Source organism: Ambystoma mexicanum, chromosome 6p, assembly GCF_040938575.1.
Source record: "Ambystoma mexicanum isolate Mex_15411 chromosome 6p, UKY_AmexF1_1, whole genome shotgun sequence".
In the NCBI taxonomy this organism is placed as follows: domain Eukaryota; kingdom Metazoa; phylum Chordata; class Amphibia; order Caudata; family Ambystomatidae; genus Ambystoma; species Ambystoma mexicanum.
In genome coordinates, this window is record NC_090935.1 from 887,221,920 (window position 1) to 887,237,755 (window position 15,836).

Consider the following 15,836-nt stretch of genomic DNA (forward strand, 5'->3'; position numbering starts at 1 on the left):
GAATATAAGGTATTGGTGTTGCATTTAGTGGTTACCAGTCGTTTGGTCGAAAAAAAAAAAGGTTGACAGGACAAATGGTCGACACCATTTGGTCGAAAGACAAATGGTTGAATTTTTTTTTTTGTATTTTCACTTTTTTTTGGGGTGGGGGTCCCCCCAACCCTCTTTTCTTTCTAAAAAAATCCTTTTTTCCCCCCTAAACGAAAACCTAATATATATATATATATATATATATATATATATATATATATATATAAATAAAAAATTCGACCATTTGGCTTTCGACCAAATTCCGTCGACCATTTGGCTTTCGACCAAATGTCTTTCGACCAAATGACTGGACAGCGCATTTAGTTTGTGGGGAGGATTAGCAGTGATGTTGTTTTGATTTTCAGCCAGATCTAACAAGTAGCAGTTAAAGGGTGTTATGGCTAGAGGACAGCCTTGTTTTAAACCATTAGAAGTTTGTATCGGAGTTGATACAGCGCTGTCTTGAGATAGGTGCACTCTGATCATCGTGTCTGTATACAGTACTTTGATGGGTTCAGGAATTTCAATTGGGCAGTTCCATCTCTTTAGTTTTTTTTCCAAGGCCAACTGAAGATCTATGAAGGCCCATGTATATGGGTTTTAGATCTTATTGCTTCCAATTTTAGTAGTTATGGTCTTTTGCCTAATCTGGCAATCTTTTTAGGAGTTATGAAGCCAACACCTTCCCTAGTGGGTCAAGCAGAGCCAGTGGTCTGTAATTGCAGGGATTTTTTCTGTCGCCATGTTTGAAAATGAGAATCAGGATTGCTGAGTTCCAAGTTTTTGGAATATAGTTGTATTTTGAGATTAGCGTGAAAATGTTTATTCATAGCTCAGCCCATGCTTCCGGATGTTTCTTTAAGATGACATTTAAGACCATCAGGTCCATGTGCTTTGGAGCTATAAAGTCACCTGATATTTGTCACTATTTCCTCATAGTCCCATCTGGTGTGCCATTTCATTTTTTTCTTGGGTGTCATCATTTCATGTTCTGTTACTTCTGCTCTTTTTTGTATAGCTCAGAGAATTAGCTTATCCACTCTCTTTCAGGTACGTCTAGGATCATCCTTTGTTGGTTTATGTTTTTCCCCATTGAGTAAGTTCCACAACTCTCTCGTGTTTTTATTTCTCAGCGCCTGTAGCATACATTCAGTGTCATTGGAAGCTCTGGTGTTTTTCATCCAATTTCGATATTGTTGTTTCAGTGTTTTGATTGCTTTTAAACCTTCTTCAGAACGCATTCTACGTGCAGCTGTTATAGCCATACGCATTTGTTTTTTCTTCAAGGCGATTTGGTTGTTATAGGAATGTGTGTGTTCAATTTTATGATTACATCTATGTTCCACCTGTGATTTGAAAGGTATCAACATCCATTCATAATCAATTTTCTCTTTATATTTCATGGTTGATTCAGCAAATACTTCCTTCAACTTTTTGATCTGGTGTTCTGACATTCGTAATCTATTGGATCCAGTATTAATTTCAATAGTCAGTATTTATTATAATACACATGGTCTGGTGTTTGGCCATCCACGTGATGGCTGTTTTGCTATGGTCACTCTGTGTCGCAGGAATGACTGCGAAATTTTTTCCAGGATGTTTAGAGAGGTGTATATGTAATCCAGATAAGCCTTTGATGTGCCTCCTGACCACGTTGGTTTCGGTGGTTTATCTCCATTTATTGTTCCATTTAGTAGCGTTAGACTTCTCCTACTTATTTCTTTTGTCCATGTTTGCACTTTAGCTACGAGTTTGTTAATTGGAATTTTCACACCATTAACGTAGAACAAATGAATGTTCAAGTCGCTGCAGATGATCATATCAAACTGTTTATATTTCACTTGCAGTGCATCTATATTAGTTATGACTGCATCAATGAACATGGCATCACTCCTAGCAGGTCTATTCCAGTATAGGTTTACAATTCCGATGACTTTTGAGCCTTGCATTTGTTTTTTATCTTTCTCATTCGTTTGTTTATATTCGCATACCGTGATTTGGATCCAGGCATTGGGATTGAAAGACTCTCCCAATTGCATATTGGCTTCCAATTTCAATAAATTCAGTAACCCTGCATAAGGATGTCCCTTTGTTCCTGTTAGTGGAGGGCTCATGCATGTTACATACCCATCACATATTGGTTGTTGGCTATCCATGTCCCCTGCAGACATATTTCATAATTGGAAAGGTCATTATTTTCTGTTCTAAACAAATGCGAAGCGCCTCTGGTGTTCCAAGAGCATAGGTTTGGATTCAATTTCGCTTTAGGGAATTGTTGTAAATGTGTCTTCTTTTGATCTCTCCAATCAGCTTTCAAAGCGTCTTTAGCTTATTTTAATTGGTGGTTTAGTCCATGTATGGTTCTTCTGTTATTTGGAGATTTTGTTATACCTCTTTGTTCCCTTGTGTTTCTTTGCCATTGTTCTTGTGGCTCGGTTAGTTTGGGACACTGGTCTTTACAGGCCTTCGTATTTTCTGGTATCTAGATTCTTTATCTATTTCTCTAGGTGATTGGAAGGGTACGCAGTTAATGTGATAATTTGGCATGCATTTGAAACCTAGTTTTAATTTCTTCGCATATTTCATCACGTTGTCTACAACTTGTAGCGAGTTACATTGAGTCTGTTTTTTCATCTTGCATAAATTCTACTACTTTAATGTCCTCCGATCTGATCATGTAGAGCGATGGTATCGCATGTAGTAGTCGTAGCAGATTAGTTCTGTTTAAGAATAATCCATTGTTATGTTCCATTATTCTCGGTACATTGAGCATACTTTTTGTTCAATACGGTCGAGGATCAATAAAAGTTGGTAGCCTTAAGTATTCGTTGGTATTTTTCTATTTTTTGAAGCACTGCATTACTCTTATTGCCTCGTTCTCGGGATCCCAGTTGGGCAATTTTCCTAAGTTGAGGACCGTTTATAGTATTCTGTGTTATTTCAATGTCATTGTGATAAGCATTATTAGGGGGTCGCATATTGTTCTTCTGACCAGCCTATTCGGTGTCTGATATATCTTCACATAAGAGGATATCGTCTTCCGTATGTTTGGTATGCCCTTCATATTCATCAATAATGTATAAAGATGAGGTTTCTTCTGGCAAGGTCATGCTTTCCTCTATTACAATTACAGATATTTCTTCTGAATATGTAGATAAATTCATCAACAGGTCCAGTTGTATCTTGTCGTCTAGTGATTGATCTTTTGGACATTGTGAACGGTCTCTTTTTTTGATTGTCAGTTATCTATTTTATCTTTGTGCTCTGTTTGATTTCCCTTTGCGCTGGTAATTTGGTAGAGATTGAAGGCATTGTTAGATTCCTTAAAAAAAGCACACAAGCCTCTCTTTGTTACTTTAATGTTATTTTTTTGTTTTTCCTGGGTTTTTACTGTTTTCATACTTATGTTATTCACTGTTTTTCTAGTGCTGTCGAATATTGGGAAGGATTCTGCTTCATTTGCTGTACATTGACGGTTTTGATGCATGGTTTTAGTTTGTATATCTCTACTCATTATGTCAGTAATTTCATTCACTTTCTGTTCTTTGTGTGTGCATGATTGGACTCCTATGTCCTTTGCAACTTCTTTTCGCAGCAACTGGACTGGCATGGAGCTAGGAGGCATCAATTCTTTTTCATTTTTGTTTGTTAGATCATCGCAGGGCTTTTGATGGTTACTTCTATTTTCTCAGAAATCTTTCTTTTCTTAGATATTACATCCTTTGCCATCCGTCGCTTGGTTTGGGTCTTGTGACCTACTCGGTATACTTCCCGAACTGATGTCTTGTGTTTTCCATTTTCTCGTGTTGTTTTGAGGTTAGCAGTTTAATTAACGCTGTTATTTATTCTTTGTCAGATCGGTCATTCCTGACAACGTCAAGCAGATGGCACTGCCATTGGTGCTTTGCTTCTGCTTCAGTGTCTAATCTAGTTTGGATCTTAGAAGTGAAAGTTTCCATGAAGATTTGCTTTGTATGTATTAGGGCTATCAACGTTGCCTGATCACGCATGGTGTCGCTGATGTTTCATACAATTTCAGAAATGGCATTAGAGCATGGCGTTAGAGCATGGCTTGAAGCTGCCATCAGCGTATTTGGAAGTTCAGCCATTGTCGTTGGAATTGGTGTAATGTGTTCATCCTTCTGCGCAGCACATTGACATATCCGGTCTTTATTACAATGGTTGCTTTCCATTGTTGTTCACAGATCCTGAAAGGGTTGGTTTTAATTTTCGTGTTTGATGGTTTCCTTACTCTGTTCTTCCGCTCAATTATCGCCAAGTAGTATTAATGTGTGGTCTTTATTCTGATATCTCGGAGTTGAAGTTCTGTCTGACTCTTGTAGATCTAATTTGGACGGTAATACATTTCCAAATACTTTGTGTCTTTTTTCGTGGTTAGTCATTAAAGATTCAATTTCGTTGATGTCAAGGGACAGTTTTGCAAGATGTCTATTTTCAATCTTTGGTATAGGTATTTTGTTGATTGTAGTTCTCATGTTTGTTTGGTCATAATTCTGCTGCCATAGGTGCTTCGCTTGTATCACCCTTTTTTTTTGTATGGTTAATGGTGTCATGACATTGTCTTTTATTTGTTGTGTCATCTCTTTCTCCATTATCTTATTGTTGCACTTCTTCGGTCTTGCTGTCCACTCATGCTCATCTTTATTCGTTTTTCCAACTTAAAAGGATTTCCGTCAGATTTGCTTGGCTTCACTTAGGAAATCAAGTCATGAGAAATATTTCCTTTCTGTGAGCTTATTTCATGATTCAGTTCTTTATAGAGTGTCTGTGTGAACTTAGTCATTTAGAATTTAATTGCGTCTGCGTGTTATCAAAGCTGTGTGCGCCTGCTTCCTCAGCTTCAATGTCAAGTGCGTTATGGTTTGTTTCAAGCATGCTCGATTGCTCTGCTTGTATTGGGCTTTTTGCCACAGCAGTTCTTGCACCTTTCTCATGCAAATCCATTTTATTTAATGCTTGATCAGTTATCTGGTTACACTGGACTTGTCCTTTTTTTTGATTTTGTCACCGAGCACGTTATCTGACAAGGTGAAAGGGGCGGGAGGCTGTTTCCAACATTGGGCGTGGTTTGGCCCGATGCCTTGTTTACGATCCAGTCGAGGCTACCATGGTGTCCGAGTGCAGTGATATCACAGTGTGACTGAAGCATTGTAAGTGTAAGTTTAAATTGTTCCAAACTTACCAGGACTGCTCTGGGAGATACCACCACCTCCAATCAGTCTCCCGAAGACTCCCAAAGACTCAGCACCGACTGCGCCGCTCTGCGGGGAGTTGGGCTCTTTATGTGATAAATTCCTCCTCCTTTAGTAGAATAGAAAAAAAAAGACACTCACTGCTGGCAACAGAGTCAAAAAATGAAAGCAATAGGCCGCTCACTCCGCTCTCCCAAAGACTCAGCACCGATTCCGACTATACAATATTTAAAGTATAAGGGGTCATAAATAATGGACACAATGTTATGATTGCATCTTATGTGGAAGTTAGATTTGCGTTCCCGCTTCGTACCGCCTGGCCACTGGCGAATGCTGGCTACCCAGAGGCTGCTTTTAGCTTCTGCAATCTTAATTTCAAGCCCAGCAAATTGGTCTTATTTCCTTATCTATTTTTTCTATAAGAACCCTCACATCGTACTTCCCACTTTAATTAACGTGCTCCCTTGTTCTTGATCAGGCTTCCCTGGATAAAACAAACATAACTTAATATTTCTGCCTTCCTCGATACTTTATAACTCCAGCAACAATACACTCTCTAGTTTAGGAAAAACCTTGTCATACCATGGGGTTTATTTGTCAAGTTAACTTCTTTATGCAAGCATACTAGCCCGGGACTGAATGCCGAACTCTACCGCAACCTAATGAAATGGAGATCTTTGGAGAACTCATGTTTGAGCTAAATAACTGCAATTGAGCTGGATGTTGTGCCAGATGTTTAATATGCTTTTATACTCTGCCTTTCAGTCACCACGCCGGGCCTCCAATAATCCCAGTGCAGACTCATTCACTTTGTTTAGGATAGTGGGATGCCAAGGGTGGCCTTGAAAATCTACTATGGCCTTTAGATTTAATATTGGTTCAGGTGTTCAAGGTTTTATTAAATATTCTGGAGGCAACACATCTTACCTTTTCTTTGGTACCATATGTACCATATGCAGGCTCATAAGGCATAAATTAGTTTTCAAAAATTGATTAGCAGAATTTGCTAATTAAAATGTACTTGATTAGCAAACAAATGTATTTGATTAGCAATTTTGTGCTGATATCTTTAATGGCACCGGACGTTACTTATACCCACGACTAAAATGAGCAACAATACAACATTATATAGCAATACTGTAATTATGCATTATTTATCAATTTGCATTTTTAGAAATGTATTTGAAGGACTGTCTTAAATGCAGGAACACATACTGGTCCTTACCAAACAGGATATAGTTAATTTAATAAAGGTATCACCCAGATTACTTCTGGGTTGCAATTATTTGAAAAAGAAAGAACTTTTCTTACCTAGCACTTCTACACAGGCCTTTGGAACGTTTAAGAGTGGAGGAGATGATTTCTGCTGCACTGTCTCAGTTAGCCTCATTTGAACTTGCAGTGAGCAGAGAAAAGAGGGTGGAGAGAGCATTGAGGGCTTCAGGCGAATGCAGGGTGAGCTGTGCTTCAATTGAACAGGGTAATTTAAATAGCTAGTTGTGCTACTCAAGTGTCAATTTAATTAGCAAATCTACAGAATTGCATAGCAAATTGCTATGACACTGCTTATTTTATGCCTTGGGCTCACTAAGAAACCATATCTTTTGGAATTGCTGGAAACTCATGGACACTGAAACATTTTTTTCAATTGCAAAGCACCCACTGCATCCATTGCCGGAGTTGTAAGAAATACATCGGTCAGGCTTCTAGACCTGCGAATAGAATAATAGAATACCGGTCTAGAATCAGTTGCAAAAAGGCAACAGCATCGCTAGTATCACATTATTTACAGTTTTGACACAAACCAGATATTATGCTCTGTGTTATTTTGCCGGGGGACCGTCAATATATGTGCAGGCTCTGCTGGCAGGGACTCTGCCTAGTTGTGCTGCGCTCTACGCACTGCAGATGACCACATCAGGCAGGAGTCCGTGGTGGTAGTCTGACTGCCCAGCGGGAAGCCGTTTGGCCCTTAATTGGGCTAATGACTCGTTCCTCACATGTCACACGACACATGGTTTCTACAGGAGCTGAGGAGGAACGTTAATCCCGACATCCCATGCCAGGTCTATACAACAAAACAACAACGCACTTATGGACACTACATCAAAATTACATACTTCCACAATTGCTATCGCCTGGTAGCTAATGGGGACAATGGACATATACATTGATACTTGGCAAACTTTAAAATGCCAAAAAGGTGGTGCAGGAAAAGCCGCACATGGGTGTGCCAGGGGCCACATCTGCTGTACTTGGGTGTCCACAGAGTATCAGCGGGATGGTGTACTGTCTCCATGGCCGCTGGTGATGTCAGGGGCAGTTCATGGGTGCCCCTCTTCTATGCTTGCAGGAGTCAGCAGTAATGGCCAGAGGGGCACAATGAGCGGCATCATTTGTGCCATGATCAGGCTCATATCCCCCTGGCAGGAGACATCCCGGTGGGTCCTGAAGCAGGCTGTGTTTTCCCTGGCTGCACGACCACCCTCTGAAAGTGAGGGCTGTGATCAGAGTTGTGGTTCTGGCCGTGTCTCGGGCTGCCCCTTCCTTTGTTGCTTCGGCCCCTTCCTCCACTCCTGTAGCGGCAGTGGCTGCACCGATTCGTCTTCCCCAGGCAGGAGACAGGTTCTTTGTGTGGCTGGTAGCAGCTGCAACATCAGTTACCGCTCCCCCAGGCAGGAGGTCCTTCCCTTCATTCACTGTGGACCCTCCACTCTCAGAGGTACTTCCCTTCATTCACTGAGCAATAGTTGAGGGACACACCACAGGCAGCCCCTACAGCGTCTATTAATGGCTGCAAACCCAGGCCACCCGAACAGGACAGCGGATTCCCCGTCAAGCCCTGTCAGGTCTCCCTCAGGCAGGAGTGGTTGCCAGTAGGGTCTGTGCCCTGGTGGGCTCTCCCAGGCAGGAGCATTTATTATTCCTTTTTTTTTCCATGCTGGGGAGGCAGGCAGACCTTTGGTGCGCCGGGGAGGCAGGCAGGTCTGTTGCTTACTGGGACTTTGGGTAGAAAGCAACCCTGATTGTGGCCACCTTTTCGCCTTTGTGTCAGGCGTGTCACGGCTTCACCCATGCAGTTGGTTCGCTACATGGCAGAGTCAGACAATGCCCCAGGAGCACGAGGGAAGTGCAGACAGCAATTAGGGCTACCATGCCATAGTGGTCCATTGAGCATGCTGTGTAAAGACCCACCAAAAGCTAGAGCCCCAACGCCCCCAGCACCATGTCAGACCCAGCACGGGGCTAAGACCAGGCTGCAGGAGCTCCCGGGACTGCACAGCATGGGAGAGATTTATTCCTGGTGCCATCCATCCTGCAGTTTGACACCATCAAGTTGGACCAAGTGGATGAAAGAGTTTGATGCATACTTGCATGCAGTGGGTTTGCAGGAAGATAAACGCATCATTGGACTGCTCACCGTCAAGGCAGGTCCCGAGGTATGGACATAATTACCAAGCTAGCGGAGTCTGTGGAGTACAAATACGATGACCTCAAAAAGATACTCAAAGACCATTTTGCAACATACAGGAACGTTGATTACGAGCAGCATGTGTTCCACTCAATGACGAGAAAGTATGGACAAATTTGTAGCATGCCTCAGGTCCAGGGTCAAATATTGTGAATTCAACCTGTATAATAACCAGGAGGCCATCAAATCTCAGGTAATCACAGGATGTGAGGCCATTACACTGAAGAAAAGGTTGCTACAAGTGCCGCACACGCTTACTGAGATCCTTGTGCTGTCACGAACATCATCAGCGCTGAACCTCAAAATATGGACACTAAGCAAGACGCACATATCAACGCCGTCCATCAAAGAGGAAAGTGACAACAAAGTCATGAATCAAACCCACACCCGATAGGATGCTCGACAAGAGAAGCTGCAACGCTTCAGATATAGGTATGACCTTCCCCATGACAGGACGTGCCCGGCCATCGGCCATATTTGCTCTGCATGGGGTACATGTATAGTCCGACCATCTGTCATCGGCTGGTGGCAGACCACTTAGATAAAATTCCATGCAAACCTGTCGATACAGGGAAAGGATGAGCAAAGCGTGCAGACGACCCAGAGCTCATTATCGAGGGACTGAGAAGGAGGGATGGGAAATCAATGAGACAAAAACACAAGGTCCCGAAGAGACTAATTTTTCTGGGGATTCAGTGGCATAATGGACATTGTGAGATGGTGCCAAAGCCTAAACAAAATATCTTACAGTTCTCCACAGCTATCAATAAGAACAAGCTCAACTGTTCATATGTTTGTTTGGACTCTGGAGACAGCATATACCACATTTGGGGCAGACTTTGGTCCTCCTTTATAAAGTGACCTGAATTAAGATCAATTTTGAGTCGGGAGAGGAACAAGAGAAAGCGTTTCAATTAGCAAAAGATACTATACAGAGAGTGCTGGACTTATGGCCCTTCAGGGTAGGGGAAGTGAGTTGAATGTGTTGGCACAAGAAAACTATGCAAATAGGAGTTTGTGGCAGAAACGGGACCGAGAGCGCGTTCGTTTGGGATTCTGGAGTAGTAAGTTACCCAACGCTGGTGACCGATATACTCCTTTTGAAAAACTGTTATTGGCATGCTATTGGGCTCTTGTGGATACAGAGAAAATGACGGTAGGTCATGATGTATTGATCCAACCAGAAATTACGATCATGCAGTGGGTATTGAGCTCTCCTAAAACACACCGAATAAGGCATGCCCAAGACACAAAGCATCATTAAGTAGAAGTGGTACATTCAAGATCGTGCCAAAATGGGAAACGGGGGAGTTGCAAAATTGCATGAGCAAGTGGCTGGTGTTCCGTTGGTTGATTTGGAACCTTTGGAGGAGGCGGAGGTGAGAGAGTCTCCTGTAAAATGGTGAGCTCCCATATGGAGGGTTGACGAGTGAACAAACTGAGCATGCATGGTTCATTGATGGTTCCGCCAAATATGCGAGGACCGAGCAACACTGGAAACCTGTGGCATATAATCCCAAAATGAAGAAAGTACTGACCACATCAGGGCAAGGGAAGAGTAGTCAATTGGCAGAATTGTATGCATTATATCAGGCATTGAAGCAGGAGACACCTGGTTGTTGTTCAGTATACACTGACTCATGGTCAGTGGCGAATGGACTAGCTGTCTGGTTGCCAACATGGCAAAAGAATGGATGGAAGATTCATGCTAAAGAGGTGTGGGGGAAAGAGTTCTGGCAAGATATTGCTGAGATGTTGATGCACAGGACAGTGACTGTGCATCATGTAGACGCCCATTGCGCAACCGACTCATTGGAACGTTGGTTCAATTCTGTTGCAGATGACAATGGCAATTTCAGTCATGGACACGAGATCTGAGGAGGATGATCTGGAAGGGTTTGCTAAGTGGGCACACCTGAAAAGTGGGCTTCTCGGAGCAAAGGTTGCTATCAGGTGGAGGAATTAGCCTTCCGCTAGGGATCGTGAAAACTGTGATTTTATAATGGCAAGTGTGCCAACATCACAAACAGAGGTCTATCCCACATATTATTTAGGGTACATTGAAACAAGGTAAATTACCTAGACAAATCTGGCAAATCAATTATATCGGTCCAATGCAGATTAGCAGAGGATGTCGGTATGCGTGCACAATTGTGGACACATAGTCCGGATATTTGATGTTAATGCCATGCAAGAGAGCTACACAATTGAACACGATTAAATTACTAGATCAAGTGGCATTGTACTATGGTATCCAGTTACAGACTGAGATGTGACCCATTGTCATTTTGAAAGGAAAGCCGATTCAAGACTCGTCAGGAGAAGGGGGGCTGAATGGATTTTTCACATCTCCTATCATCCTGAGGATTCGGAATCGAGAGAATGATTTGTTGAAAGAACAGTTGCCGAAAACTGGTGAAGGCAGTCTGAAAGGGTGGTGTGAACATGTTTTGGATGCAGCACAAGTGTCGAATAATAGACCAATTGCCAAAGGAGAGACACCATTGATGCATATGTTAATGCCAGCTTTACAAATGAAACCGAATAGTGTCACTGAAACCTTGGTGTATTGGGAAATGTCATCTGGAGAGCTAGCTCCTTATCGAGCCACACCAGAGTCTGCAGGGGTGGATTTACATGCAAGGGAAGAGATTAGACAGGAACCAAGGGGAATTGGTTTAACCTACACAGGAATTGGATTACAAATTCCATCAGAACATATGGGATTAATTTCTCCAGATCTGGGTTAGCCTGAAGAGGAATCCAGGTATTGGGAGGGATTGTGGATGGTGACTACCAAGGAGAGATAAAGGTCATCCTCATTAATAGTGGAGAGAACATGCTACCTTGCCAGAAGGGCGATAGGGTGGCGCAATTAATCATTGTACCTGTAAAATTGTTTCTGGTGAAGAAAGGAGAGCCACCCACTGTGATAACTACACGTGGGGACAAATGTTTTGGCTCATCAGACAAAATGGTTCAGGGAGCGAAAGTCTGGGTTGAGAAACCCAGTGGTCCGCCGGAGAGGATCAAATTGTTCTTGTGATGGAACCGAGGAAAGAGAAAATGGAGTCCTGTTCCCGCTGACAAATGTTATTTACGCGAGTGATGTACTCCACTGATATCTTGTTTTTTGACATTTTGTTTTCAGACCCTGTTTGTGGCGTTTGCGCTTGTGGATGTGTGTGGAGTGCCTTTGGGTGGGTCCAGGGACATGCGAGAAATGGCAAGTGTCCCCATGTTGTAGCTGAATTCAACGATCTGGATGACGAATAATGGTTTTGATGTTAACACGCCGCCTGCTGCTAGTTCCGCTGCGTGGTATCGTGGCCCCTGGAAACGTTGTGGGCATGATGATTTGCCCCCTCCCGCAGTTTCCATGTCTTTTGTTCAGCATGGCTATGCTGCGATTGTGGATCAACCTGAGAATATATGGGTCTTCCTGGCCAGTCGTGTGCTGAACATCTAACCTTTCTGTTTGGCTGACAGATTCGGATGTCAAACATTATTTTTCCGTCTGAGTACTGCCGATTTTGCACTGATAGATCGCAAATGGAGAAATATGACTTGCATTATTACCTACAATATTGCTCCTGCCGATGTGTGCTATCTAATGACTTGTGATCCTCGGAAAGTGTCAACAACTAGACCTGACTGGTGCTCAGACTGGCACAGACTTTGAAAAACGTTTATGTGCCCGATCTATGTGTACTGATGTGTCTAATATGTTTTATAATTTTACTGTTTTGGCAGCCAGTCACATTCAACATGCAAAGCTCCCTATGGGTTGGCTATTTTCCTGTGGTAATAGTACCTATTCGTATATTCCTACTAACATTTCTTGCTGACCTCACCAGAAATCATAGACAATACGCATTACCACAAAAACATGTACCATTTACATTTGGCACCAACCTACAAATTCACCTTATCAACTACTAGTTCTACACACAAGAGCACTTGCATCTTCAGTTTCACACAGCAGCATGTGAGCTACAATTACGGTGGCGATTAGTAGCAGGGGCTGACGTAGCAACCCAACCAAATTCAGTTGTGGGATGTTCCAATTGCATTGTTTTTAAAGACCGTAATCTGAATGTCTGAGCAGGTGTGCGGGAACGTGTAGGTGTCACTTCACTGTCTAAACAGGCACGACCGTCATACTGTTACAAGGACACACTGTTGAGAAGACGTGATAGAGTTGAGCTTGTCAAATTAGATCTGTCCCACAAAACCTTTGTAGCATGCAATTGACTGTTACTTGGTAGTCCAATACTTTGTAGCTACATCTTTGGGAAATGCAACATTACAGGGTGACATCTGCCAATTTACTACTAGATCTTTAAATTGTCCAAGTGAAGTAACACAGGTGCATTCTGAGGCAGGAATAAAGAACACTAGACATCCCTGCCAAAAGACTTACTTTTTCCAGCTTGTGTGACCTTAACTGTAAACAGCCATTACTAAGTTGGGGAATAGCGAGTTTCCACCCAGCAGCTTTTACACCATTTGTTTTCTTTTGTTTTTTTTCACTGCATCTTCTTCTTGTAGTTCATGCAACACTCCGTTTCCAGTGCTTCCCAGATTCCACCAGTAGCTGCTTCTCCTCCTCTGCCTTTCTTTTGAAAGCCTGAAGTCCCTCTGCATCACAATAGGTTTTAATTATTTCAGCAAATATTTTCTGTGTCTTAATACACTGTTTCTTGGCTGTGGGTATGAAAAAGACAAGTTAAAACTTCAAAACAACAGACATTTTGCTTGAGCTGTACACTGGGGTAAGTGACTCCCGTTAAGCGCAATCCTATCCATCCCCTTGGTTTCATTTTTGCTTATTTTTGGGCTCCCTGGCACTTTGCCTCCCTCCCCATGCAGCTACCCACAACTCAGTCTAGCTGCACATATACTCGGACCTGGACTACGGTTGCCAAGGGCAATCAATCCATAGCGCTTTGAGATCATACCAATGGTAAAAGGTGCTCTACAAATGCCCAATAATATAAGAGAAATTATGTAGACCACCTATACTTCAGAGAGTTACGCTAGAGGAAAGAGATGCTGTAAAAGAGTGCTGGGCTTTGTGCAGCACTCCTCTGTGAAAAAAGGGAATGCCTCCTGGTAGGGACGTCAGATGTACCCTCCACCCCCAAATATCAAATAGAGGAGGAAAAAAAACAATGGCTTACCTGCCGACTGGAAAATCACTACTGCTTTGAAATCCATTTCTTCACATATTTCTCTTCTACGTTCATCAAGACCCTGTATCAGCCAGTTACAATTAACTTCAACAGGAATAGCCAAAGGCTTGAATTCCCCATCCATTCAAATACAAAAAGTATTGTCGGAATCAAAGAAAAGCGCATTAACGCGTGCCATGATTTGAATTATTGCCTACAAGAAGAAGAAAAAAGTAAATTTAGTATGCTCCAAGTATTTGTGAAACTTGTTTGTACCCAAAACCATTAATTTATAGTGGGCTTGCTATGGATGTTCTTGCCTGATGTGTACCTATTTGTGAGTGAAGAGTCTTTTGGTGCTTGGTAACTCCAAGACTTTCACCCATTGTGGCTTCAACTAGCTGCACCTGCTCGCTAACAAGGGGGTGTTCTGGAGAGGCAATATGTTCTTAACTGCAGAGCTTTTGAACCTAAAATGCTGCAGTCGTTTTGTATGTGTCCTTTACAAGACAAGCACCGTTTCAGTTTCTTAAATGTAAATATCAACCTTAGAGAGTCCCAACTTGCGGACAGCAACATGTACAGGAAATTAGAGGGACCGGAAATAGGAGGGTATGCATGGACAGAACCCATGACCAAAGTGATCTTTACTTTAAGTGATATTACACCTTAGCAGGCAGGCCTTTGCTAATATGAGTCAAGCACTGTCCTCAAGAAAGGTCAGACCCCCCCCACACCCCTCAAAGCATTGCTACTGCGTCATAAATTATGCACTACAGCTGAACTAGGGCAGTGCAAAAGCCCTGCAAAAACGTAAACCAAGCCATGGGTACTTTTTGCAGAGGCATGGTTTCTCACACATACGCCACAGCCTGATATACGTGGATAGCTTATTACTTAGAGGGTTGGGTGCACCTATCTGAGGAAGGCATGGACCTATTCATGTGGAACATTGTGGGGGCATTGGAGCAGCAACAGCATAAAAGCCAGAGAGGGGCAGTCAGTAGGAGTTTATCCCCTACTTTGCGACTGTTTGAAAGCGATCAGACTGATCAGAAGAACAGTCATTGTGTGGAACTGGGAAGGGAAGGAATCGCCCCACCCATGAAAAGTGGGCCTCTGTATGCTGAACAGGTCGGGTGCCTTAAGGCAGTGGTCTTCAAACTGAGGGGCATGAAGCTCTTTAAAACAGGATTATGGCAAGTGTTTTTAATAATAAAATATAAGCGCTTGTGAGGGGAGGAGCAGAAACTATATTTTACTCGCGGGGGCAGAGGGTTCAGCATAAAAAGGTTTGAACACCACTACTGCCTTAAGGGAATAAAGTGACTGCCCACTTTCAAATAGCTAAGCAATTAACAGCGCTCCTTTCACACCCAGGTAAAAAAAAACTCCTGCTACTGCGCCAGTCCTCTGTTACACAAGGCTGCTGAAAAACCCGGAAAGGCAAGAAAACGGCTCCAAGCACCACAGCACCTAACGAAAACGAACCGGTTCCATTAGTAGAGACAGAAAGAAAATCATCATAAAAAGCATTCACCCCAGATCATCATAAACAATGATCAAAAAAATATATTTTTTAATTAATGGCATAGCGATCTCTAGCCCTGTTAAGCATTCAATAAATAAGTTATAAAGTTTACAGGCAAACTTTTCAATTAACTGCTGAGGTGCAATGGTTGGAAAAAACATAATGCATTGAAGGAGCATTAGAAACCCTCTGGGAACCTCATCAACCTATACAGAATGGGACATAAATATAACTAGAACATGCAGTAATCCGAGACCCCGAAACTTACATTTGTATTTATTAAATCATGTAGCAATTTCTCCAAAGTGTTGAACATAAACTAAACATAGATAGATGAGGAGAGCACAAGTCATGAAGGGAATTAGAACACTGTCCCCCACATCCAAATGCTGGCACAACTACGTTCTACTGTGAAC

General features: G+C 42.4%; 1 long non-coding RNA gene across 3 annotated transcripts in view; it reads right to left on the reverse strand.

Moving 5' to 3' along the window:
- Positions 1–273: 273 nt before the first annotated feature.
- The window catches only part of LOC138510071 (uncharacterized), a 34,256-nt gene continuing 18,693 nt past the window's right edge, over positions 274–15,836 (reverse strand). For 2 of the 3 annotated variants that reach the window (XR_011280310.1, XR_011280312.1), the window contains exons 3-4: positions 13,899–14,103; positions 6,297–13,422 (exon numbers count right to left, since the gene is read on the reverse strand). This is a non-coding gene — a long non-coding RNA (uncharacterized lncRNA). Of the gene's footprint in view, positions 5,353–6,296; positions 13,423–13,898; positions 14,104–15,836 lie in introns of those variants that run through there. The other variant, XR_011280311.1, reaches the window with a different exon arrangement.